This window comes from Chamaea fasciata, unplaced genomic scaffold (genome assembly GCF_029207755.1).
Source record: "Chamaea fasciata isolate MVZ Bird 193981 ecotype frontalis unplaced genomic scaffold, bChaFas1.0.hap1 SCAF_1, whole genome shotgun sequence".
Classification (NCBI taxonomy): Eukaryota; Metazoa; Chordata; class Aves; order Passeriformes; family Sylviidae; genus Chamaea; species Chamaea fasciata.
In genome coordinates this window covers 146122076-146148290 of record NW_027094086.1, presented here as the reverse complement: position 1 = coordinate 146148290, position 26215 = coordinate 146122076, and the positions used below count along the sequence as shown (strand labels likewise).

The 26215-nt window shown below is 39.6% G+C and overlaps 1 protein-coding gene and 2 long non-coding RNA genes across 4 annotated transcripts in view; 2 read left to right on the top strand and 1 right to left on the bottom strand.

The window, feature by feature from the left end:
* Window positions 1-26215, top strand: part of DPP6 (dipeptidyl peptidase like 6) — a 485832-nt gene that overhangs the window by 180571 nt on the left and 279046 nt on the right. The window lies entirely within an intron of this gene.
* On the bottom strand, window positions 21729-24718 carry LOC136296225 (uncharacterized). The gene is made up of 4 exons (XR_010722884.1): window positions 24469-24718; window positions 23974-24041; window positions 22122-22277; window positions 21729-21842 (listed from the first exon to the last, which is right to left on the bottom strand). It is a non-coding gene; the product is annotated as an uncharacterized lncRNA (long non-coding RNA).
* LOC136296268 (uncharacterized) lies at window positions 23399-25069 on the top strand. Its single transcript, XR_010722885.1, has 3 exons — window positions 23399-23424; window positions 24812-24887; window positions 24967-25069. It is a non-coding gene; the product is annotated as an uncharacterized lncRNA (long non-coding RNA).

Here is a 26215-nt window from a genome sequence, read left to right as displayed (position 1 = left end):
CCTAAGCACTCTAAAACCACTGAGATGCTCCAAGGGCTGTGTCTGAGTAGCCAGACACACCTCATGAAGGTTTTGCAGAGGGAGGAAGCTCTGTGAAATCCATTATTAAAAGCTCTCGGGCTCCTTCTTTGGCCACTGGGACTGCCCTGACTGTGAGTCTGCTCCTCCTTTCCCCTCACTGAGTGCTCAGGGGCCTGGGGGACTCCCACCAGGAGTTTTCAGGGTGCAGCAGGTCGGGGCTCAGCCTGGTGCCCAGGATTTCTGCTCTGCAGGGGATGCTGGGTGGGTGTGTGGCTGCTGGTACCCTTCAGGTATCTGAACTGCACATATTTTCCTTCCTCGTTCTCTCCTCATATTATTTCTTGTCTGCCTGCTGTACACCAGCACAAAGTAAAGAAGACTCTACCTTTTGATTTGTGATAAAAGTGATCCTAAAATTATCTTTAAGAGATCCCCTTGGTCTCTCTTCCTACCATATCAAATCCAGAAGTCATGTTTGCCTCTTTGTTTTGCCTCCTGCTGTGAATTATTTTTGTCTCCTTCAGCACTCTTTTAAAGGATTACACTCTGAGTGAAAGAAATGATCAGAGGATTGGAACAATTAGTGTAAGAAAGAACAATAAAAAATGTATAAAATGCTTTGATTTAATGGCAACTAGTGTGGATGTGCATTTATAACAGTTTACATATTTATGAAAGATGTAAACATGAGGAAAACAAGAAAATATTTGTCATAACAAGTTGGAGTTTAATTTACACTCATGGAATGAAATTTTAAATGGAATAATGTAGGCTGAATATAAAGAAAATTGTACTGCCTATAACCTTTCTTCAGTTATAAAATATTTCACAGGAGATGCAACTAAATCCCTTTGCTATTATATTAAAATTTTCAACTGACCTAGAGGAAACACTAAAATATTGATTTAGGAGACCAGTCTTGCATCACTAAAAAGGTGGTCTGAATGATGGAGTGGTTGGGGCTGGTTTCCATCACTAATTCCCAAGATCCAATAGTCTTTGAATTTGGCGAGATATGCTGAGGGCAAACAATCTCAGAGATAGTTCCTAGTTTTTTTGTGCTATGCAGTGAGCTAAACAGCAACTGCTGCAATGAATTCCAGCCTTCAGGAGCTTGTGATGGTATTGCATCTAATTGCTTTGCAGACTGTATTATACTTTGGCTTGATGCTTCTTAGGAAAAAAAACAGTTTCTTAATTCCTTTTTGCACCAGAAGTGCTTTGATAAAGAAGCGCTAATGTTGTTCTGGCAGAAACAGTGTCTGTGCAGAGTGGCTGGTATGAGTCCAGAGACACCAATCTATTAGACCACCTATGGCAAAATTTATTCCTTAGCCCCTAGTTTAAAGTTTCTCAGGACAACATAAGCAGTAAATATTTCTGAAGCCGTCCACTGAGGCAAGCAAGCCTCATTTTCCAGGCTATTCTCCTCAGAAAAGATGGTAAAGCTCTCCCAGAGCTGTGAATATCCACTGCTGAATGCACTGGAGTTAGCACCTTTCAAAACCAGCTTGTTTGTGAGCACCTGCAAATGGGCTTACATGCCTTGCATGAGTCTTCTAGATTAGAAAACTGCACCTTTACACTCCAGCCTGAAAGAACTGAGGGCAAATTCAGCTTTTGAACATAAAGTACAACCACAGCACACCACTGGAGGCTGGCACAGCCACTCCTGAGAGCCTCAGAGTGTCCCTGCCCACAGGGCTGGCACTGAGAATGATCTGGAGTAGCATTTCACTGGTGGGGAAATGTGCTGTAATGGAAGAAAAGGGATGGACCTGTGCAAGGCTTTCAGACACTGTCCATGGTTTGCATTCTCAGAGTGCCTTTATCAGGCAAGAGAGCACACCAGGATGCCATTTTCTGTGTAGACTCCAGATATGAGTTGGGAACCATGAGATTCTAAGCAAGTGGAGCTCTTGAACTAGCAAATACAAATAATTTTACATGGAATTTTACATACTTACTAGAAGGGCATACAGAGATGATGTGGCAGATACAAACATTACAGTCAGACAGAATATATGAATGTGTGATTATGTGGATAGGAAGTGGTAAAATAAATGTGAAAAATAGGCAAATATGTTAAAATCAGAATGGAAAAAGCACAGTAACAGGAAGGTAACTTAATAGTGGAGAAAAATCTTTCCTGACTTACCTCAGTTCAGAGGTCTCTGTTAAGATTCATGAGAGGTTTCAGGCCATCTGCAGATGTAAAGCAGGCTCAGTGCTGAGGAACACCATCTTGGTACAAACCAATCTGCCTTTTATTTTCTAAAATTTGTATGACATTACCTTAATTTCTCTAAGGCAACTACATATGGTATCATTAAATTATCTTAATACAACCATGGTAAACAAACACCGTACTGCTAATATAATTTTTCTCTCTGTAAGATAATGAATATATTTATTCACTGATTTGTAACTCAGCTGGATTACTGATTTCTGCCTATAGAAAGCTCCAGGCCACTTCTTTTGAATCTCTTTGCTTCTAATCTTTTCTGGAAATCTTTATTTTCTATTAGCATAACTAAACAGAGCAAATGAAGCCTACAGCTATTGCTTGCCTATGCTAAGCTCCTTCATGTATTGTTACATTATTCTGGATATCTGATTGTTGTTCCTTGTATTATCTTTTGCTCTACAGTACTACAGAAAGACTTAAGATTAAATGATAGGACTGCACTTGGCTCAGTCTTTCTGCCGTTGTTCGGAATTATTTGGGATTTAGGTCAGTCATCTAAGGATTCATCTCCTAACTAGAAGATAGATTTTCTTTGAGTCATTAAGTCTCACAGGTCTGTTCTTCCCACATCTCTGAAGTGGTTCTTTCATTTATAAGCTCCTGGTGTGCTCAGATAACTTTCTTACATGTCTTGACACAGTATCAAAGTCCGTTACTCACTCACCAACCCTAATCCGTCCTCTGGCCTCCCTGCAGTGGAACGGAGCTCAATCTCCGTCTTCCCTGGGGCTCAGCCAAACCCTGGCTGAGGGATGGCTCATGCAAAAACCCTTCTCATAAACTGCAAAAACCCCTCACTCTCAGGCCCATTGCTGGGGGTAAGGATTCCTCTTATGGTCACAAAGGCAATACACGGGACAGGAGGAAGAATAGAAAAAAGGCAAAGAATTGACAAATAGCAGTTTGACATAGATCTGAAGTTCTCGGTGTCAAATGTCAGTGAGAGGAATTCAGAAGTGGAGTCCGTAAATATTTTAAGTATGTATATATATATATATGTATATGTGCATATATATATGTATATGTATATGTATATGTATATGTATATGTATATGTATATGTATATGTATATGTATATGTATTTCCTTATGTACACAGCCATGAAACCCCTGTAGTCACACTACACATTGCTGTGGATGTACAAGTGCAGCAGTCCTCCTCAGGGAGGAGAGGTGTATTGCTTCACCGAAAGGTGTTTAGAGAGAACTTTGAACACTGTAGCAGCAAAGCCATTCCAGCAGTACAAACCTGGGGAAGATGAACCTCTCTTAACTTAAATGAACCTGTGTAGGTTGAAAAACCCCTTTTCAACACTCCCAAATCTTTGAAGTGAAAATCCGCACTTTGTGAGGGGATGATTGAAGTGTGAAAACCACCTGTCCAGGAGAAGCCTGTAAAGGACCCCCACGTGCTCTGATCAGTGTGGATGTGTAACACGTGCCATTGCTGTGTGCTGCTCTCTCTTTGAGCTGAGCGTTTCTCCAGCCCCAGTGTCAGTGTTCAGCTCATGCCATAGCACTGAGGAGCTGCCTGTCAAACGCAACCTCACAAGACCACCCTGACACTGTAAAAGGGCTGCAGGACACAGAACTGGGGTGACCAGCTTAGCTGATGGGCTGGCACAGGTTGAGAATGAGAAGCTTCATCACCCAGGGATGCAAAGAGAAGTTTTGCAGGGAGCAGTGATCGGGGATATGAGTGGTGCTGTTTGAGTTGCGTGAGTGTGGCAAAATTCATAGGGAACTGGGAAAGAGAAGTTGAACCAGGTGAAGGTTTCCTCGGTTTTTCAGTTAAGGGAGAGAAACTCTCTTATTCTGGGTCTGCAAAATTTCTCACAATAGAGTTGGCCTTCTGCAATCCCTCTGGCCAAGAGACCAGCACCTTCCTACTCCCATCTCCACAGGCACAAGGCACTTGCAATGGTCCCATTCAAAGCCCCAAAACTATGCTTGAGACCTAAGGCTGCATTCCCCAAGGTTATGCAAGCCCAGTCTTGTGACCAGGCTTTATCTCAGGCTGCATCAAGGCTGTTCTCCATCACAGTCACAAGCCAGATTTCAGAAAATGTGATCAAAATGAAAAAATTGTGGCAGGCAGCTAAGGTGAAGTGATGCCTGAGCAGGGAGTAAAATAACACTTGGACAGAGGTACTCTTAGAGGTACTAGTAAGCACTTGTGGTAGGCATTTTGTTCTGCAGGGACAAGATAACTCTTTATGGTTTGGGGCTTTTTTTTTGTTGTTGTTGTCTTTTGGTGTGGTTTTTTTGTCCATTTTTTTTTGGTTTGTTTGTTTGTTTCCTTGTTTTTGTGGTTGTTAGGGGTTTTTTCCCCCAGTATTCTTATTATCAATTGTTACCATTGAGCAACTTCTGTGTATTTCTAAAACAGAAGGCACCCTCCAATATCTGTTCAGAGATTTTGACAGCGTGATTGGTTGAATGTCCTATAACTCGTGAATTGTGAATGTCCTATAAATATTTTAAAACCCCTGTTCCAGCTACAGACTCTCTGAAATCCATACTGAGACTTCATTTTCCTGACAGATGCCTTTGTATTTGCAATTCTGTCTGGTCTTGCTGCTGCAAAATCTAATCAAGAAGAACAGGTCACTGCTGGTTTGAGCTCACTCCCGAGGTGTTTGGTTTGGGGTTGCATTGTAGTTGTCACCAGCTTCTTGCACAGTCTTGTAATCTCAGACTATTTCCCAGACCAATGGGCTACAGGTCCTTTTTCTGAAATAACACTTCCACACTGCACCAGCAAGCTGGGAAAATAATAACCACCGAAGGGGGGTGGAGGGTTTAGACATAGCAGTGATCAGGATTAGATTTGTGCACAGATCAATAACACTGAAACACCCTTGAAAAATCTCTGCCTCAAAGCAAAATTTGACTTGCCTAATGTTCTCGTTTTGTCTTGTTGGGTGAGGTTATGGTAAAAGGTTACAATAATCTCAAGGGATCTTCCAGTTCCTCTGCTGAATCAGTGTTTGCAATAGGGATACCTTTTCTACATAAAAATGAATGAAATCAGAGTTTCAGGACTCAGTGGCTGGAGGAATTTCCATAAAAATCTGGGGTATGAAAGTTACACAGCATCTGCCCCACAGTTATTTCCATTAGGGTCACCAACAGAGGTGTAAATTAGCTCCAGCCTTTGTGTATCAAGTCAATAATAGCAGGACTTACAGAAAGAAATGTGGATTTTAAAAAGTGTATCCTCTAGGAATCAGCATAATTTTTTGTTTGACTTACTCATGTTATTCATACCTACCAATACCTTCCAGTTATCTGCAAATACTTGCTAGAAGACTTCTACACTGACCAGGTGTTTAACAATAGATTTTACTATTATTCTGTGATGTATACATGGTTTTTACTTTTAGACACTTAGGGCCTTCCACAATCTTTCAAATCCTGCACTTTTCAAAAAGCCAAAAGCCCTCAGCTGACTGAAATATTTCAGAGAGTCACTCCAGTTGTGTCTTGTTTTCTGCACTCTAGAATAAGCACCAAGCATTTACTCTCTGGTTATGCAATTTATAGAATTCATCTGCTAACAAAAAGTCAGATTCACTGACAAAGAAAAAAGTAAAGGCATGTGAGATGTCTTCTTTAAAGGTTAAGTGCATACTTTGTTTGCAACAGAGGATTAAGGATCTTCCCCACAAAGTTTTGTGTATCTGAGTAACCTTGTGAAAAATAATTTTCTTTCTTTACAAGCTGTAGCTTTGTAATAAGAGAATTTTCTGAATCCTCTCTGCCATGGATGGTCTTTGGGGTGAATTCTCCAGTGCCTCCTAACATGATTGCTTTTGCCATTTATCACTTAATTTTCTACAGATGTGTGCTCTCATCTGTCTTCCCTACCAGGCTGCCCACGTGTATAAAACTTGTGGGAATTTTAATATATTTGTTGAACTTTATGTTGTCAATTTTTTTGTGTAGCCACAACTCCAGAATTGAGCAGGGCAGACAGACATACAACATAGTCATATCAGAAAATAATTAGAAACCTGGGTTTAAAAAAATCAGATTAAAAATAGGAAGCCATGAGGAGTTCTATGAATCCCTTTTCCAGTGTTTTTGAGGACATTATGATGTTCCGCAGGGTCTCAGCTGAGTTTGCAACCACAGTCAGAAGCAAGAGCAGTGAGAAGGGATGTAGGTAACAATTCATGAACTGTTCAGGATTGTCTGTGACAGATTCTCTGCACAGAGAGCTGGAGAGTGGCAAAGAAAAAGGTAGAGCAAAAGTTTTCTGAGCAGGGAGCAACTGAAAGATGAGGTCAAGCTGGAGATGCACAACATGTTTGCTGTTCTATTCTGTGCCTTCTGCATTCTGGGATAACATGAAGAGAGGACAAGCAAACTTCTGCCCTATGCATGGTTTTACAGGCTTTGGTAACAGATCTTCATCTCTAAATTACAAATGTGTTGTCTCTGAAGGCACAGAGGGCAGAATTAGTTCCTGTTGTGCTCCCCTTGGTAAAGCACAGCGAAATTACATCCAGGAAAGAACAGAGACTTGTTCCTTTGCATAGCGAATCTTTCTTGAACATTCAATGTGAAAATCATTTGTACAACTTCTGTATGTGGCATCTTAGTTTTGCAGCTTGTTATACTCATTCCAGAGGACAAATACCCCTCCCGAGAGATCACAAGATGAAAGAGAAGGCATAAATCTCTAATATTCACAGTCAGAAGGCAATGAGGCTGTATCATGTGACATTCTAATTAAATAGAGATTTGGATCCCGTTTTCAGCAGCCTTCAACTCTTGAGTCTACCAAAGGCACCAAATTAAGCAGCACAAGACCCTTTCTAGAGCAAGATGAAATGATGTTAAACCACCCTGCCAGTTAATGGGTGATTAATGTGTGCCTTTGCTCATTACTGCATCAAGGAACTTGCTCTCAAACAGCAAGCATTGAGAAATGCTTTAATTGTTCCTAAATTATTTTGTGGTAATTAGTCAGCTGCAATCCCAAAGAAGAAAGTGAGTTGAAGATAATGGCAATATTTCCTGATTACCTAAAAGCACGTTCATTTCCTGCAGTCCTGAATGTGTCTGAGAGGATGTGGGCCTCTGCCAGAGTCCTCGGCCTTAGCTGTGTACTGTCTCAGTATACAGCAGAGCATAAATACCAAATTTCTGACCCTTTTTACATCTTGAGCCATGATTCACGCTCCTTCCAAGAGCTGAATCCTACAGGAAAAAAAAAATAAAAAATTGGGGAGGCTTAAGTATTCTGTAGGCTATGTGACCTCTGTTGTAAAGTCATGTAACCACAACTGTCCATTTCATTTCCCGCCATTTGCCTTGATGACTTGATATGTCTGTCATCATTTACTGTTGCAGCTTGGTGCTTGCTTGAAGGTTTCTTGGCAAAATTGGAAACCCACAGAAGCAATGCCATGAATTGTGGCTGTTGCATCTTAATTTGTCCAATGGTAATGCAGGGGTGGGTTTCAGTGTGGAAGCAAAAATCACCTCTGAAATTGAACGTGCATAACTGATTCTGCAAGCACATGAAACTGTGTTTGTGTATTTGCAGACTTGTAGATGCAGTTAGATGTTATTTTATTATTCATAATGAACCTAAAATTGTTTGGAATCAGAGCACTCCATAATTTCCTTTATAACTCTTATATTTCCGGGCACGAAACATGTAATTTCTTCTGTCATCATAGTTTTGAAATCCCCCCCAAATCTTCCCTGTTAATCTAATAAATATGTGTTTACTTTACCTACTGCTAAGTACTACGTGAGTCAAAAGTAGGGGTTTTTTTCTGCCTAAGCTACCAGTAAAGCACTGTATATTCTGGAGCATTCTGGACAGATAATTGAACAGCTGGCAGTAGTTCTGTCAATGAGTACAAATGATACCACAAAAGGTAACCCAGCAGCTTTTCTTCTGTTGTTGTAACTTACAGTTACATCCATTACAGTGCATCCATTTTTCCCCTCTGTCTAAATCAGGCAGCTGTACAGCAATTACTGTCAGCATAAATTGAGCAAGCTTGCAAATTGTCTTCAAAGTCATCCAAGAAAGCAACTTTATCCTTTAAGGTAACTGAAATATTATGTTGATATTATATACATTATATATGTACAGTTATTCATATAATTTATAGGTTTTCATTGGGACAAGCTAAGTGCACTTTACGTGTTTTATCTGGATGACTCCTAATGCATGGAAATGTGAATTATTCATAAGCTGCCTTTTGATTATAGGAGTCTTTATATAGCTTTTGTTTGCTAATGCATTTGATAGGCTATTTTGTGCACTAACACATTATATAGAAAATGCTGGCAATAAAATAAATGCTAAAATATACATTCTGTAGTTCTGCATTAAGAGCTGGTACGCTCTGCTTCATCATCTTTACTCTGCTTTGCTTCACAAATCTAAAGATAATTGATACTGTGGAACTATCACTAAGCTCATCAAGAGCACGCTGCCACTGAACTATTGCTGTGTATGTTGCTGCAGAACTGGCAGGCTTGGCCAATTCCTTAGAGCACTAAAAACCTAAATATCTATAAATAAATATATAATTTATTATATATTAGGCACAGAGTCCATCTTGGGGCTTCTTAAATTCTTAAATGTGAAAAAATAGAATTTATAGTTACCATCCAAACAAAATAATTAGTAAAAGTTTTGAGTGCTTCTGTGCATCTAGCCAAATTGTAGCCTGATGACCTAACTCCACAAAAAGAAAAGTGAAGAGGAGAGAAGAAAGGAAAGGGGAAAGGGAAAGGGAAAGGGAAAGGGAAAGGGAAAGGGAAAGGGAAAGGGAAAGGGAAAGGGAAAGGGAAAGGGAAAGGGAAAGATAAGAAGAAGGGAAAGGGAAAGAAAGGGGAAACAGGATAGAGGGACCTCCATTTTTTTTTTTTCACCCAATAGACTTGTTGTTCAGAATATAAATGAGCCAAGGTGATTTAGGGAGGATTGTGCAAAGAAAGAGGGTTCTATGTGATGTGGAGGTGGGAGAATAGCTGGCTCCAGTTTCCTCGTACCGGATCCTTTGAGTTAGCAGCTCCCTGACACCTTTCCCCACCCAGGCATTGCTATGATAATAATTAATGAGCAGCTTTAACACAGTCTGTAGTTTTAAGTGCCTGTCATCAATTACTAATTGAGTTAATGGTATTCACTCATGCTCTGGGACCATTTGCACTGTAGGAACTCTTCAGGGATGCCAGCAATATGACTGTGAGACAGGGCTAATCCCTTTGGATTGTTTACTTATACCCTTGGAAACAATGGACACCGTGTTGGCATTAATCAGGGTCTTTTTCCATGAGCAGAGTCTTCTGAATAGACTTCATCAGTCTCTCAGAATTTTAATAAGATTTGTATCCCCTCTCTGCTGGACGTCTTGATGTAGGATGGCTCTCAAACTCCTGGTTTGCACAGCTCGATTGGGTGTATCAGTCCCCTCAAAGGAGCTGTTGAATGACTTAAAACCTACTGCAGTTGCCTACAGGCTCGTCAGTGCTGACTCTGCCCCGGGTATGTCAAGTGGCCTTTTGTGGATTTAAACACTTTGGGACCACAGCATCATTCATGTTACTGAGAGTTCCTATTATCAAAATGTGCCTGCTGTAGCAGATCCTTGTCCCTCAGGTACACTGAGGAGATTTTTCACTGGAAATAGGTATTTCGGCCAAGACAGCAATAAAAGAGTAATCCTAGAAGGCGAGTTCCAGACAGAAAGTACCCGAATTAACCACAGAGGCAGGAGCAGGAGCCATCTTCTAAATCAGTGAGATTACCTTTTATGTGGAAATTATAATTATTACTCTAGCCTGGTGTCTTGGACATTTTCACAGTCATTTGGATCCTTAGGTCATACTCTTCCCCTGTCATATATAACATTTCCTCACTGTTTTTGGTGCCAGAACTCCAGGCTACCTTTACGTTATTGTTGAGGAGGACTGGAGAAGATGGGTGACCCATTTCATACCTAGCAATTCAATCACAGGGGAAAATAGTCATCATTTCCAATTTTGTGTTCAGCTTGAGCCAAATCCATGTTCCAAGTCCAGCCTGAGTCCCACTTAGTGCCTGGTTTGATGGTTCTTGTCAAGAAGGTGTTCATCTATTGGGTTTGTATCTTGCTTTTGGCAATGATCAATGTATAATGTTTCAGAAAAGGGACTAAAGGGAAAAAAACCTAGAACATAATTCACTAAACCAGTTTCACACTACCATTAATTTACTCTCAGTGCTGAATGAGCAGTCTTGTGAGTTCTTCAGCCTCAGCTGAGTCTGGTCTTAAGTTTTGTAAATAAAAAGTAATTACTGTTAATGAACATTTTTAGCATCTGTATTTAAATCAGCTCATCTTAATTAACTAAGATCTGCTTTTCCTTAGTTTTCGAAAAATGTAGCAGTCTGAAATACAGCTAAGAGCCAAAGATGATTTGCAGTGCACATTTTCCCATGTTCCTTCAGACCACCAGAATTTTTATTTTGGAACCATTCGGGTTCATTTGTTAATCTTTTGCTAAAGTTTTCCCATTCCTCTTGTGTGGATTCACATATCTCCTATTCTGATGTAAACCAAAGGGCTCCCAATAATAATATTACCCCATTCTTACGGAACCCTGGTTACACTCACATCTGAATTAAGCTTTCAAGTAGTTTAAAAACAGGGAGTATGTTAAAATTTAGTGAGTTAAGATTAATGGTTATTACTTGAAAATAATCTTCCATTAATTTTTTTAATTTGCTAATGGTTTCTCAGAGATGGGCTAAAAACGTTCTCCTTAACCACTGCATTATCTTTTCTTTTGTTACAGATTTTTATTGCTTTTGATAGTTCAGTTGATTTAAGCAGATTCATTCAGAGGAGTTGTATTTACTAAAAAAACCTGCAAGAGATATTTCTACTTCTGAAAATGTTGTAAAATGTTGTTTGCTTTTTTCTTTCTTTTTTTTTTTTTTTTAAGATAGTTTCATTTTTGTGTTACCATTTCAGCACTTTTCTGAGGTTCCTGGGGAACTATTGGTTAAAAGTCATCAGAGTGTAATTACTAAAATACCTGGAATTAAGTGTGTGGAGGGATGAGCAACTTTGGAGGGAATCCAAATCTTCGTAAACTTTCCAAATTACCTTATCTTTATGTTTGTGAGTCTACAAAATATTTCCAAGTGCTGTAGAATATATTAAGGATTACTCCTTAAAGTCTACCTTAGAAACTTGTTTCTCCATTACCTTGTGACTCAAGTGGTCTTTTCACTCTAGAGAATATTTAGAATGAAATACTCTTAAATGAGAATTTTCCTTTCACGTCACTTGCAATCTGATGTTACCCCACAGGTTTTTTCCTGGAGAAAGAGTTACATGACAAGAGCTGCAGGCTCAAATGTTGCAGTTTCCCGGAGTTGGAAAGTAAATTCCTGGAAATTTTGTCATTCCAAGAAGTAAGGGAACTGTGTACTTGACTCCTGGAATCCATCAGCAGAGCCTACTCACTGTCTTTTTGTGTGCTATACATATATCCACATTGAAACCAACATGGATTTTTTGTTTGGTTTTTTTTTTGTGTTTGGTTTGCTGGTTTTTTCCTTCCCGTTTACAGCTTCTTTCTTTTTTGCTCTCCTTGCCCGGAAATTATTTTACTGAAAGTAAGAGTTTCCACTCCCCAAGTCATTTTACAACAGCAGCCAGAGTTCTCAAAAAAGAGCAAATCTAATGTCTTCAGAAGTTCTTTCCTGTCAAGTTGCAAATTGCAGAATCTCTCAAATATAGTGTATAGAATCATTGCTAAGGAGATTAGGTCAATTTGTGCAATTGGTTCTAGAATCCCCTAATTTAATAAAAACATGAAGTAAGTGTGGTCATCCTAAGGAAAAGAGAGAATATTAATGAGGCAATCATTACATTTGATCTCCAAAAATAATTTGATTAGTTTTTATTTTAACGGGGCAATTAGAAAAGATGACTCACATTTTACTGATTTCATTTCCTTTAGCCCGTATGAGGACATAAAAATTAGAAATAAAACGTCTATGTGGAACACTGATTTAGGTATAACTTCTTATGCTCCCTACTTAAATTTTGTGTTTGCCATTATTCTTCATGTATTGCAGAGCTTTACAGCTGAGATTTCTGAGATATACTCTTCCCACTGACATTAATGGGAATGGTACATCAAAATCCGCTAGGTGGCTTTGAAAATTTCAGATATATTTTCAGTCTGCTATGGGAATACTGCTGAATTTATCCTTACACCACCCCTCAGAGACAGGTAAATACCCTTTAAATATATTTTATTGAAGTTGAACTGTGCAGAACAGAGATGTGAGAGACATAATGGGCCTAATCCTATTGACTTATTCTGGCATTGGAGGCGTAATCATGAGCCAAAACCATTAAGCATTCATCAGCAAAACTAGACTGATATTGTAGTGGCCTAATACTATTTAAAGACATGATTTAGAAAAAATCTGTGGCACTCTGAGTTCTTTTTTTGGTGTACAGAGGGCAGGGAGTGCATTTATATATTTTGAAGAAAACTAAAATTCATCTTTATAATTGGAATTATAACGCTTCATGGGAGGAATAGCTCTTGAGCTTGATATTCTCTTCTTGGCAGAATCAAATATGGTTTTCTCTTCTGGATTCAAGAGCAAATCTGGTCATGTCTCTCACAAAATAAATTCCCAGCTGCTGTGGGCCACAAATAGATAAAATAGGCAACATTGCCTTTACTTTCTTGAACAATTTCTCTGCTCTTCATACCTAATCTTTCCCCATTGTCCACCACTTCTGCGACTTCATCTGAAGCGCTGTGTCCAGTTTGGGGATCCCTAGATAAAGAAAGACATCAAGAAACTGCAGTAGTTTTACAAGTGGCCACCAAGATGGTCAAGGGCTGGGTAAGGGGCTGTATCAAGAGAGGCTGAGGAGCTTTATCCAGCCTGGAGGAGAGCCAGACTCAACATCTCTTGGAGGTGCAGCTGAAAGGATGACAGGACAGGTTACACCAGTAGAAAATGAATGAGTTTCTGTAGAAGTTACTTTAAATCCTTGTGCAATACGTGAAGAAAAAATGGCACCGTAAGGAGGCTTCAGTTAAAAGTGCTGGAAAGAAGTGTGACAAATCATGTATTTGGTGTGATTATGGCAAGAAATTACAGCTTCAGTAATGGGTGACTCATCAGACATCAGGATATAATGGCAATGTTAAGCAAAGTGGGAATAGAACCAATTTTCAGTAGTGTGTGATCCCCACTACTTGAGGTGTAATAGGACATCTTGGAGGAACATCTTTCCTGTGGAATTTCCTAGGAATGGCCTAGGGAAGGGTTTAGTTAGTTTTTTGGAAGAGCAGTCAGAAAACAAGCAAACAAAAAAAAACCTCTCCCAGGCTCTTCCACACCTGTTTTATCTGGTTTTGTTGATAAAAGTGTAGGGCAAAAAACCGGGGGCCAAAGCCTTGGCTCAGCTGGAGTCTTCTCGTGTGACCTTGGGTACATCAGTCAGCTTGGGCTGTGTTTCAGCACTCCATCTCCCAAAAGGAGATTACTATTATTAGTGTTTAGCATGAGAGGTGCAGTGAAGGTATAATCCATTAATGCTTTTAAAGCACTGGCATACTACATTAATGATAAAGATAAATAAATGTTCTGTCCTTGCAGGATTTGTAATCTAAAAAGATGAAAAAATGTGAGAGGAAACATCAATATCCTTGCCTTAGGGACAAATGACAAAGCCACAGGAGGAGTGATTTGTCAAATGTGGCAAAACAGGACTGAGAGGAAACACCCAGATTTGTCATGTATTTCTTTAAGACAAGGCCATGTTTCCTCTCTTAGCATAAATGGTCACAAATATTGTGATTTTGTTTCTTTAAGCTCCTCTATCGGTGTTTCTTCATAGGAGTCATTTTTCCTGACAGCATCAGTAGGAGCAGTACAACCTGCAGCCATTCAGTTTGACTTTATTTTAAGATGGCAGTGAGAATTACAAAATTAACAGGACTGACCCAATGGTGTAGCACATCCTCCCATCTTCTGCCCAGCCATAACCTTGTTCACTCTGCCAGCTCTCTCAAAGCGTGGCTTGCTTTACACAGTGCAGGCACTGCTATTAATAATAACATAGATCCAAATGTTAATTCATTTTTCATTGCTTCTGGCTTGCATTGCCTGGAATCCTTTTGTTCTTGTTTGACTTCAGGATCTTTAGACTAGAAATTCTGCCAGTAGGTTTGATCCAAACCTCATTCCTGCTCAGAGCAGTGTCCTCCAGACTGCCAAGAGTGCTGCACCAACACTGCTCTTATTGTATGAGTAAGGATGACCTCTATACCTTTGCTGGGTTTTGTAGAATTCACTGACACCTGTGCAAAACCACAGTAACTTACTTATGTTAAAAATGAGAATTAATCCAAGAAAACACATAAAAGGCCTGAAGGATGCTTCACCCTTGAGTGAGAACTGTTTTCTGCACACTAAGTGGAGGCACACAGACCTGTGATTCATAAGATTATTGTGCTATTGGAACGGTTTGTCACCGGCTGATGAATGATGTCAAGGCAGGACACCATCTCCTAGCAACTCCTCTAGCCCAGAGCTGCTGCCTTTATGTTTTTAACCCTTCCACATTTCCCTGCATGCCAGGATGCCACCAGGATGTGTTTGTACTCCAGCTTCTGCTGCAATTTTATCAATACTTCTCTTCCACTCTCTTTGAACTTGTGGGCAGAGCAGGGCAGAGGGCTCCAGCACATTGACTTGGCTAAATGGAGTGGATCAATCAGTGATGCCAATGTGATTTTCCCCTTCTTTTGACTTTCTGTTTTTTTTTCCTTCTGCTTTTTAGATATGGGATTGTTTCTGCTTTATCATGTGTTCAATAATAATCCCCATGGTTTCATTGAAGTCTGCCATAAAACATGCTTCTCTGCATGGCTCTGAGCTCATGGTATCCAAAAGGAGTATTTTTAAATGATCAAATGGTTTAAATAATGCAGGAAAAAAATCCAGCAGCAGTCTGAACTTCCAGACTTTCCCTTTGTTTTAGACTGGAAATGGATGATGCCTCTCCAGGATGCAGCAGCTCTTCTTTGGTTCCTGGTTCCTACCACGTGTCACACACGTGCATGGTGACAGCAGGAAAGATGTTTCCTTGCTGAGAGGAAAATTGGTAACAAAATTGTCTGCAAAGCCCTTCACCACACTTTTCTGAAAAAATAGGATATAGGTGGTTTTATGGAACTAATTTGATCTCAGCAAGCTAAGTAAAGGAAGTCATAGTGTCATTGATTTAGAGATACATAGGATTTACAAGGCAAAGGAAAGCATTTATCAGTTGTGTAAGGGATGGCCTGTGCCCAAGCTGCTGTGTTTGGTAAACTGACTTTTGTCTCAGATCACGGCAGAAAAGACTTTGAGTCTTTGCTTAACTCTTCTTGATGTCTGTGTGCTGTGTTCAAGAGCGCTTATCTGAATGGAAAGAAAGCTCTTCATATTTTGCCTCAGTTTTAATCTTTGCATCGATGGGGCATTTGTGTAAATGGCATTAGGGAAGATGGCTCAGTCCAGTTGCTGCTGGAATTGTGCTACTCACACCAGTTTGCTGTATGAACTGACATTATCCCCATGCTTTGGCCATAAGAGCTCGCGTGCTTCTTGCCTGCCTCATCTCAAACCATACACAGCACTTAGAACTTTTCATTCCCAAAGCCAGTGGGGGCTGAGCAGCTGGCACTTGCTGAGCACGTGCAACTTAAAGAACTAGTTTGAAATTTGAAAATTATGTCCAGGTGGAGTCCTCACCCCTCGTGATGTTTCTCTGTCCCCAGATTGGGTTGAGGATAACCAAGAGGAGTACCAAGCTTGTGGAGACAGGGTGCCCACAGTGGCTGTCCTCCCAACATAACCTCACAAAGGTCCCTCAGTGAAAGGTCCTTCATTTATCTGTGCTTACCTGCACTAAAATCCCTGCTACAAATCACTTCAGCAGCAGCTGCCAATTTATTTTTGTGAATCACCTCACTGCAGCAGCCCAGCTGCTGAGTGGCAGCACTTTGCTGTAGTGAAGTCTGTTCATTACAGAAAAAAAGTTTGAGCCTCTTCACAAGTTTGGGTAATATTGCAAATCTTTCAGCATCTATTAGAGCTGGTGCTTGAGGCTTGAATGGTAATGATTCTGAAACATAACACCGAGGTAATCTGACAAAGTCGCCTAAGGAGGTTTTCATAAACCTTTTGTACAATTTCTCTGCTTCTTTGCCAGTGAAAATTAACCTCCACTTGCAAAAAACCCGAAACTTCACCTAACTCATTTAGAAATAGCAGAGGGAAAGAGAAAATCAATCCATAACGCACAGTATCACATTAAGAAAATCTAATTAGAAATGGCTTCTCTTTAATTGCACTGATAGTGGTAAGCTCTAAGAATGATATCATTACAAAATTCAGTATCTTATAATGGAGTGAATTTTTTAAAAGTGTTTAAACTACCAGATCAATAACTTCACACACCACATAATTAAATTGTAAAGAAATTCTCAATAAACATTAATGTTAGAAATGTGGTGCTCTATTTTTGAAAAAACTATATATTATCTTGTGCTGCATGTACTTCTAAAAGTTGCCTTGATATTTCTTAAGTGTGGCATTTTCTCTACATGGCATTGAGGACAAAGTCTTCCCTACTTAGTCTTACTTATTTGTCTTCAGCTGGAGTTGGGTGGAAATTTTTTTTGAGTCTATATCCCAGCTTCTCCCTAGAAATGTTATTTGAATATGGATAGAGGTTTTTAAGGCAGGGACTTGAACAAGTAGAAAACTTTAAACCTTTCCAATGTAACTTACAATATTTTCTTTCCTAATTATTTTTAATTTCTTCAGAAAGAAACAAAGCTAAGAATGCTCCTACTACCTGGAAACAGGCCCAAATTGTAAAATTTTATCCAGGGTTCCCTCTGTTGCACAGTCTTTAACTTCAGTTAAAGCTTTAAAACTTCAGTTTCGCGAAAGTAAAACACCCACTAATGAGTTTTTTAATCAGTCACTGCATGATTTGATATTTGAGATAATTCATCATGTTCTGGATGCAGCAAAAACACAATGATGTGCTACACACACTTTGTATCCTATGGCCTAAGGTGTAATTTACTGGTGGTAAGATTATTTTTTTCTAAATGCACTCAGATAATCTGCACTCACACTGAGGGAGCAGCATATCTAATGTGCAATCTTTCTGTAATGAGCCTATTACTCTGGTTTCTAGCTAGAGTTCCACCAGGCATATCTGTGGGCAGTTTTGTTCATACTCTCATTAAAAATGTCTTAGTAAGATGAGCTGCTGTTTGGCAATTTACATGCCTAGATATATTTGTTTTTAACAAGAGCAAGAGATAATTAATATACTTCATGCAGAAAGCTTCAGCCATGGAAATAAAGAGGAGCAAGATCAAATCAGTTCTCTTTTCTTTTCAACCAGTCAAGGGTTGCAGGAGTTTCAAAAAGTTTAGGAAAAGGATTCAAGGTTACACAACAAAAGAATTTCTCTAGCGTGGACCTTGCAGATAAGAAACAATGTGCTGCACATAATACTTCTGAGATTTGAATTAAAACTGCCAGGGATATTGGCAGTGGGGATGAGCACTGTAATGCACTGTTCTGCAAAAGGAGTTCATCACTGCTAACAGAATTTGAATTATGCTTTACTAGATTTCCTGCATATGTCAAAAATAAGTAATTGCCAATTATCCTGCTCAAAAGAGCTGTTGGGATACAATCATTTAACTTAAGCATAAGTGCAGAGCTGCAGAGCTCTGAGGTAAAGCTCTGCAGAGGGAAAGCTTCAAGAAGTAGTGGCTCATAAATCGAGATAACTTCAACTGAAGCCAAGGCTAATTTTAACTTCATCCTAGCATGCAGACTTTCAATACTACTTAATACTCTGCAGCAATGCACCAGCTAAAGCAATGGGTTAATTCCAGCTGTCTCAATAAGGCAGTGCCTTTATTCCTCAGGAAGAAAACTGCTGCAGAGACTGTGGCTTGCTTGGAATAAAGGTGCAAGATCAAGAATGAGCCTGGATCTCCTAAGCTCACCACCCTGTCCACTGGAGTCTGTTTTCTCTGAATGACCAGCAGAGAACTAATGAGAAAATATGATTCCTTATGTAGTAGGCTTTTTTTTTCTTTCTCATTTTTCTTTCTTTCTGCAAAGGTTATTGAATCCATGGAGGAGCCAAAATTTTTAATGATTAGATCAGAGATCAGAGCTAGAGCTCCAAATTTCTATTCCAGGTTCTGCTGCTAATTCATTATAGACAGATCTCTCATTAGCATCCCCAGTGGCCGAAATGGAAATAATGACATGGAGTTTGTGGTGGTTCTATGAGACATACTTGTTGGTTTAGGTTGCATTGGGATCTTTGAAAGCGAGATGATAGAGAATGTCAAGTGTAAAAGTACTGAAATCTTTCCAATGTTGGAAAAAGTACACTGAGAAACTGTGCACACAGTATAAAAAAATCATACAAGACAAAATGTAACCATATCATAACTGTAGAGGTTTGTCTACATACCTCACCTTATAAAGTGCTTGGTATGACTAAACTCTGTGTGGCACAGGCAAAATCGAGTTTGACTCCAATCATCAAACAATTCTAGTATTTTTGCATATTCTTGGGTTTCTGCATATATTTGTGTGCTAATGCATTAGATTAAGGGGAGATTTTGTAAATAGATTTCTGTGAGTCAGGCTTCATGGCAGTTTAAAATTGTCGGGAAGTCTCTAAAATGTATCCCCCAGGTTTTTGGTGCCTACACATAAATTCTTGAGACCTGAGAATTACAAATGGGTCTAATCGTATTTGTGTGGGAGACTAGCAGAGAATTCCCCAGCAGCAAAGCAAATAGCCCAACAGCTGCTGCATTAGCAAAACAAGTATTCTTAGCTGCCTTGAATAGGAGAAATTATCACCTAAACCTCCCAAGTCCAGCCTGCTGGGGTGATATAATTAAATTATATGCAATTAGATACTGTAAGTAGCACACCTACAAAGGGAATGGGCAGGTCAACCCCAGGTGATTCTCTCTGACACTGCAGGGACCTGGGGTAGCTCTTTCTCCCCATCAAGTTAGCAGCTTATGCTGGGGCCTCCAGGCTCACAAGGAATTGTAGTGGGATCTTGTGGAAATCTGTCAGGTTCCTGGAGCTTCTAGGATGTACCCAGCACAGGATGTTTTGGGGACTGGAGGGGGAGGACCTAAAGAGCTGAGAGGTTCTTATGTAGGCTGCACATCCTGGAGTCACAGCTGAGGGTTTCCTCTCTGTGGTTCCCCAGTTCTGGGGTTGGGTTCCTGAAATAATGGACCAGATTTGCTAATGGCACCACAGTAAGTGGTGAACTTCACCCCTAAAGTTACATGGGTCTTGGATTGCCATTTAAATTAATCTGGGATTTCTGGCCTGACCCCTTCAAGCTGTTTACCTGACCTGACAGATCTGGCAGCCAGAGAGTGCAAAGATTTTTTTGCTGAGAAATTTAGAGGAGAAACTATATAAAGAAGTTGCCTCTAAAAAATAAAAGTCTTACTATCTTTTAGTCAGAATCCTAAACAGAGAGAATGAGAATTGAGAGGGAAGAGGCTGATAAATTGACACACCTGGAACTCCAGCAAGATCTGAAATGAATTCTGTAATTTTACCATCCACTCTGGGCTTTTAAAATGCAGAATGTGTCTTGTGGCCTGCAGGGTGATCTGGTGGCTATACCTTTCACTGGGCCAGTGTGGTTCCCCTGCCTGCCCCAAACCCATGTGAAATAACATCATCAGACACAGTGAGGTCATTGCAATCTATTCCTTTGATCAGATTTGTGGTCACCTTAAAGAAACAGGTCAGAAAAAAAGTAATCTTTCTGATGAAAGCAGGGATAAATAGGTAAAATATTTTTGACAGGTTTTTAAAGTTTATGTTTTCCTCTTCAAATAAATAACATGCACAGAACTTGTTACTCAGCTTGCCTGGAAACTTGGCAACTCCTGAGGTACACTGACCTACCTAAGGGAATTCATACTCTTCCTCTTCCATGGGAGATTATGGCCTTGGCAGGATTCAATGTGGAATGAAAATCCAGCCATGTTCACTTCTGTGGGGAAACAGCTGCTGCATTTTAACGTTTGACTGGAGAAAAAAGTAGGTTAGAAGGTTTTGGTGTCCTCCCTGGAGTTTCATCCTTGGCTGAACAGATAATAACTCTCTAGGAAAACACTCCAGCAGTCTGGTGTTTTCATCCTCCTTCCCTGCAAAACCCACTCGATGCTTTTCTCTAAGGAGGTGAGGAGGGTAAACGTCTGCAATTAGCAGATGATTTTGCACTGAGGAGCTTGAGAAGATTCAATTTGCATTTTGGGTATGTGGTACTTTTGAAACCACTGGTCTCTAATCCTCCCCTGCCATCCCTGGATGCTGCTGAGCAGCTGATGTGCTGCAGGCAGGACTGTTTGGCTGGGGGTCTGGTCTGTGGTTTTGGCATGTTCCCTGCAGGTTTGAGACACATTTTCAGTGGGGAAAAGCAAGAATAGTGCCTTAAAGGCATGAAGTAAGGCTCTACAGGATACGTTTCTCTGCAGTACAAATGCCAGAAAAATTCATACCTGGTATATGTATTTGACCTGGTCACTCCAGGCTCTCTTTATAGCCATAGGAGGAAAAAATGGCACATGAAGAGTATAATTTCTGACCTCGGTTTCCTCAGGCTTTCTGTGGGGTATGTTGATGGATAGCTCTTGACTAGGAAGCCACAGATCTTGAGGAGAGCTCAGGTGTGGGTATATTCCTTTGGCCAGATGAAGCTGGAGCCTCTCTCTGGCTTTAGGACTCTTTGCCATCACCCTGCAGGGTGCCAAAATCACTGCACAGGTAATATTATGCTGTCTTTCCTAAAGTGTGACAGAAGCCCATTGCCCTGCATCCCTGGGTTATTACTCAAATACCACCCTGAGGAGTCTGGAACGACTTTTTGGGAATCCACTGTTATTCTTCAGCTTTTTTTGTTGTCTCTCTCTGGAGAAGGAGTAACATGTTTAGTGGCTTGACCTCAGCTTCCCCTTCTCATCTTATTTGGCTCAATTGCTCTGGAAAATGCTACAGTGGTTTGTGGCTTTGCCCATGTCTGCCCAGTGTTTATAGTAAGCACTGAAGTGCTTTTACCCACGCTTTCTTTTCTCATTCAGTGTCTCCTCTGCCCATCCCTGTTACTGAGGCAAGACAAGGTAATGCAAAGCTCTTGTCCCTATCTCACTCTCTGGCATCCTTTTTAATAAACAGACATTGCTTTAGGCACCTCCTCCCCCTTTGGAGCTGTGATTCAAATGGTTTAATACTAAAATATACGTTTATGTTGTCACTCACCTTCATTTCTTCTACCCTCTTGGAGTGATACCAACCAGCCTGAGTGATATATTGCATTTTAATTTATTGAACTGTTCTTTCACCTCTTTTCTTGATACATCTGCCTTTGTGAGTACTTTGGCTTCATTACCTGTAAAGTGTCACCTTGGGATGGATATTTCCCATTCGCCTTCTGAAGTGGCAGAGAAATGAAAAGAAATTCATTTAGTTTCTCTGCACTTGGACTGAATCATTTACCTTCTCATTCTCTTTGATTGCCACTTTTACACCACAGAATTGCTGCTAACAAACTTTCCTGTGGGCATCCTGCTGCTGGGGAACTGGGATTATTTCTCACCTTCATAGTCATGGTTAATTCATCTTCACCTCTGTACCAGCCCATTTTCAGTAGGAGGTTTGCAGTAGACCCAGAAAGTAGAAGTGCACATGAAGAAGTGACTTTAGTACTTACCTCTCTTTGCCTGAAGGTTTTTCTGGCCTGACCTCATGCATCCTGCTGGTCAATAATATTTGGGGAAAACTCTCTGGTAGTTTTCTGGACTGTCCTGGGTTCTTAAAAACGATGCCTTTTTAGATGATTTTGTAACTTGTTTTCCCCAACGGTGCCCTGAGAGGAAAAAAAAAAAAAAAAAAAAAAAAAAGAAAAAAGGATTGCTCATAATTTACTGTGACTTTCTAGGTTATTTAGAAACTCCCTAAAAGGAAAATTCAAGAGAATATCAAAAAGTATCTTAAATCAGCAGGACAGTAGGTAATGATCACCTTGCTGTAGATTCTGGAGGATTGTCAAGCCTGTAAACAGAAGCGGATGTTGAGCATATGAAGAAATGACCCATCCCCTGAAGTCTGAAAGCACTCAAAGCGGAAGGGAATTACTGCGGGGACTGCAGGGCTTTCCTTCTCCTGGGCAATGAGTGAAGGCCTCTCAAATTCCCACCTATCTGCTCTGGGGCTGTTTGGTTGTCCTCTGTTTACCTAGATACAAGAGAGGGTTACACCAGGACAAATATTTCTGCTGCTTCTAGTAGAATTTAACTTCAAGCTGTTCAAAATGTGGCTGCTTAAACTTGTTGACTCAGTCAGCACTAATTACAGAGACAGTGATTGTGTGATGCTGGAATTATGTAATTCTCTCATTCTTCCTTCCCTGATTTTATTTATTCTCATTCTACATTCTATTCTTGGCATCAAAAGTCTTGTCTCTTTCTATTTTTTTTTCTTTTCAGTTCAGCAGAAATGGAAATTTATAGATACAGACCAGTTTCTGCTTTGAAATTGATATTTCTATTTTCCAAAATTTAGCCTTTAGGATGGACTACATTGTATTGGCATCACTGGGGTTAATTTTTCTCTCAGTTATTTGTATTTGTTCTTGTTGGACTATTCCTTCTTAGCCCTGCCTGCCAACAACTAAAACACAGTTACCTGGTCCCCATAAATACATAGTTCTGCTCTTTGTAGGATTAATCATCTGACATGATTCTTCCAAAGCACCTTTTGGCTTCCTTTCCTCACTTAGCAAATATCCTCTACCCATTGCTCAGATATTATTTATTTTCATTAACAAAGGCGTGCATAATTTTAATTTTTTTTTTTTTTTTTTTTTTTTTTTTTTTTTTTTTTTTTTTTTTTGTCTGGTGGGTAAGTCAAGTCTTCTTAATTGGCTCAAGAAAACTCCCTGGTGCATTTAAAGTAAGAGTTAACCACAATTCTTCCACTTCATCAGGGCCTTAACACATGGAGACAATGAAATTGTGAGTGGCTTTTGGTTGGTTGGTTGGTTTGGGGTTTTGTTTTGTTTGGTTTTGTTATAATTTTATGGATTGAGGTTTGCACCTTTGTAAAACATAACTGTTGTCAGTTTATCCTTCCATTGGAGCAACTGGAATACAGCTTTGTGCTCTTCAATTCCAGAATATGCTTGCAGTCTGGATTAAGCATCACTTAAAGGACAAATTAAAACAGTCAGATTCACTGTGCTTTACATTAAATGGAATTAGTTCTTTTTGACCAGCACCTCTCTGTATCCCTAGGGAAGTTCACCAGTCTTTCTTTCTACCCCAGTTTTTGAACAGAGATTCTGATCCTGATATGATACATTTAGCATGCTGAACTTTTCTGTTGCACTCTTTTGTGACTCTATGCTTTAAACTGAACTTTATATTTCATTATTAGGAGATTTTATAATTTATTAAGATTCTGCTTCATCAGAAGCATCCTTTAGATTACACTCTCATAAAAAATTCTATATTCATTACGACTAGACTCTTCTCCTTTCTAGTCCAGAGATTAAAATTCCTTACCTCCACCAATAGCAGATATTGTCTCCAGTTTTCAAGCCTTAAAAAACATCTTCTCTATCTAGTTCATCCTGTGGAGGAAGCAGGAAAACAACCATCAGCAACCATCCTTAAACATTTGTGTCACTACCCAAAACTCTCCAGCACTACTGAAGGAGCAAGGAAGCCCACAGAAACATTTTTTATGAAGAATCCAGCATTTGAGTGAGTGGGCTCAGTGTGGAGAGAAATTTAGAGAAGTTTCCCTGTACCCTATGGATAGTAAATGAAATTGTCCAGTTGGTCAAGATTCTCACCTACTCAACACACACAGGCACCTGGCAAAAGATAAAGTTTGCAGTAGAGAGGTTTGGGGTTTTTTCTTCACTCTGGAAATTCTTTATCTGGCCACTTCTCATTAATAAAAAAGGAAAAGGTATTTCTGAATCACCTAGAATGGCCAGAGTTCCTTGAGAATGAAAAGAATGTAATGAAAAGAAGATAATGAACAGAACTTACTTGAGCAAAGTTACCAATTTAAAAGAACACAGAATAGGAAAGATCGGGTCTAGGTCTACACAGAAAGTCTTCTGCAGAGCTGTAGTTAATTAAAAAAAAAAACATCCTTATTCAACATTCAATGCCTCCTCTTTGCCTAAACATGAGTATCCAAATCAGCAGATAAATAAATAACTAGAGCAAAGTCAGTTGTTGAAACTCTGAGAAATTCACAACAGAGAATTAAACACTAGAGGTGGGGATGAGGGGAGGTAATTAAAACAAATTGGAAATCTTAATAGGTAGAAATAAAAATGGAGAACTTTCTATCAATGAGTAATCTTGATTGCAAAAATTGTTGCAGATGGCTTTCAGCCTTAGAGGATTTCAGCTGGGAGGTTCTTCAGCAGCACAATGAGCTCTGCAAGTGCTGACCCTTTGTAAGTACCTAAACTAATCTTCATTTGAAATATCTGGAGAACTGGGAAACAACTGACACTTACCCGTGCTTTTTCTCAGGTGTCTTTGACAAAAGGCTCCCAGCAGACCCAATGGAGCTGTTCACAAAGACATCAGCAATCTCCCCAGCCTTATCTGTTCTTGTACTTGTGTTAAAAATGAAAATGCCCTGGTGAAATTAATGCAGAATACAGTCGGGAGCATAATGAAAACCCTTTTCTGTTAGTCTTTACACTACTGCAAGCATCCCTCACTTCTCTCTTTCAAAAAGGATATAATAGTCGTTTTTACTCTTTTGTTATATTTGAAAGAGGTACATGTAAGTGTTTTCTACTTTTTTTTTTTAACCACTTTTTAGTAACCTAAAATGCAAATTGGATAAGGACAATATATAATCTCCTGGCTTATTATATTTTTTCCTGCAGAAAAGATATGCTCAGTATTTTAATAGCACCATCTGTCACAGTAGCAAGTGCCAAGTTGCAATATTGATCTTGTCACTTTGGGGAATGGTACGGTATTTAGGATTATAAATAACATTTTTCTTTGCTCTGTTCATGTGTTAGTTTTTATATAGAATCCAGACTCAAGAAACCACTCTTGCCATCTAATAAGACAAGCACTTAGAATCCACAGCAGAGTGTCATTAGGACCCGAAGCAGTATTTGTGTTATTACCTGTCACAGCTCAGTAGACTGAATAACCCAGTTGTTCTATGAGATTTATATAGTGGCAAGGATAGCCACAACTAAGCAAATATCTTCCAGTGACCATAAGTCATCACTGGGCACTATTTTCCTCTCTTTAAAAGAGAGAAGATAATGCTGATGAGATTTTAAATTAAGAGCACTCAAGCTGAGGTTACAAAAAAAGAAAAATAAAAAAAAAAGCAAGTGCTGCATTCTTTGCAATTTTATGTGTTGAACAACAATCTAGTGTTTTTTTGGGTTTTTTTGTTGGTTTGTTTTGGTTTTTTTTTTTGCAGCTCTGTCCCCTTCAGTTCACTTGGATTTTGGTTATAATTTTCATTTAGCTTGCCTTGGGAAAGAGAACATGCAGTATTGCAGCCAGTTTTTATCTCCAAAGGGACTCTCTGGAGAGGCCAGAATGGTGGTGTCGGGTTTGAGGTTATCATGAGCCTGGAAAGGTCTCAGTGTTTTGAGCTTCCTGATTCAGAGACTTCTTCTGGCAAGGAGGAGACAATTCTCCTTTTAATGTAAAATCTTGTGGGTGTTTCCTCCCCTGTTGACATTTCTGGATGTAGATGTGTTTTTCAGTGCACTAGGCAAAACTGTGATGCTCCTGGATG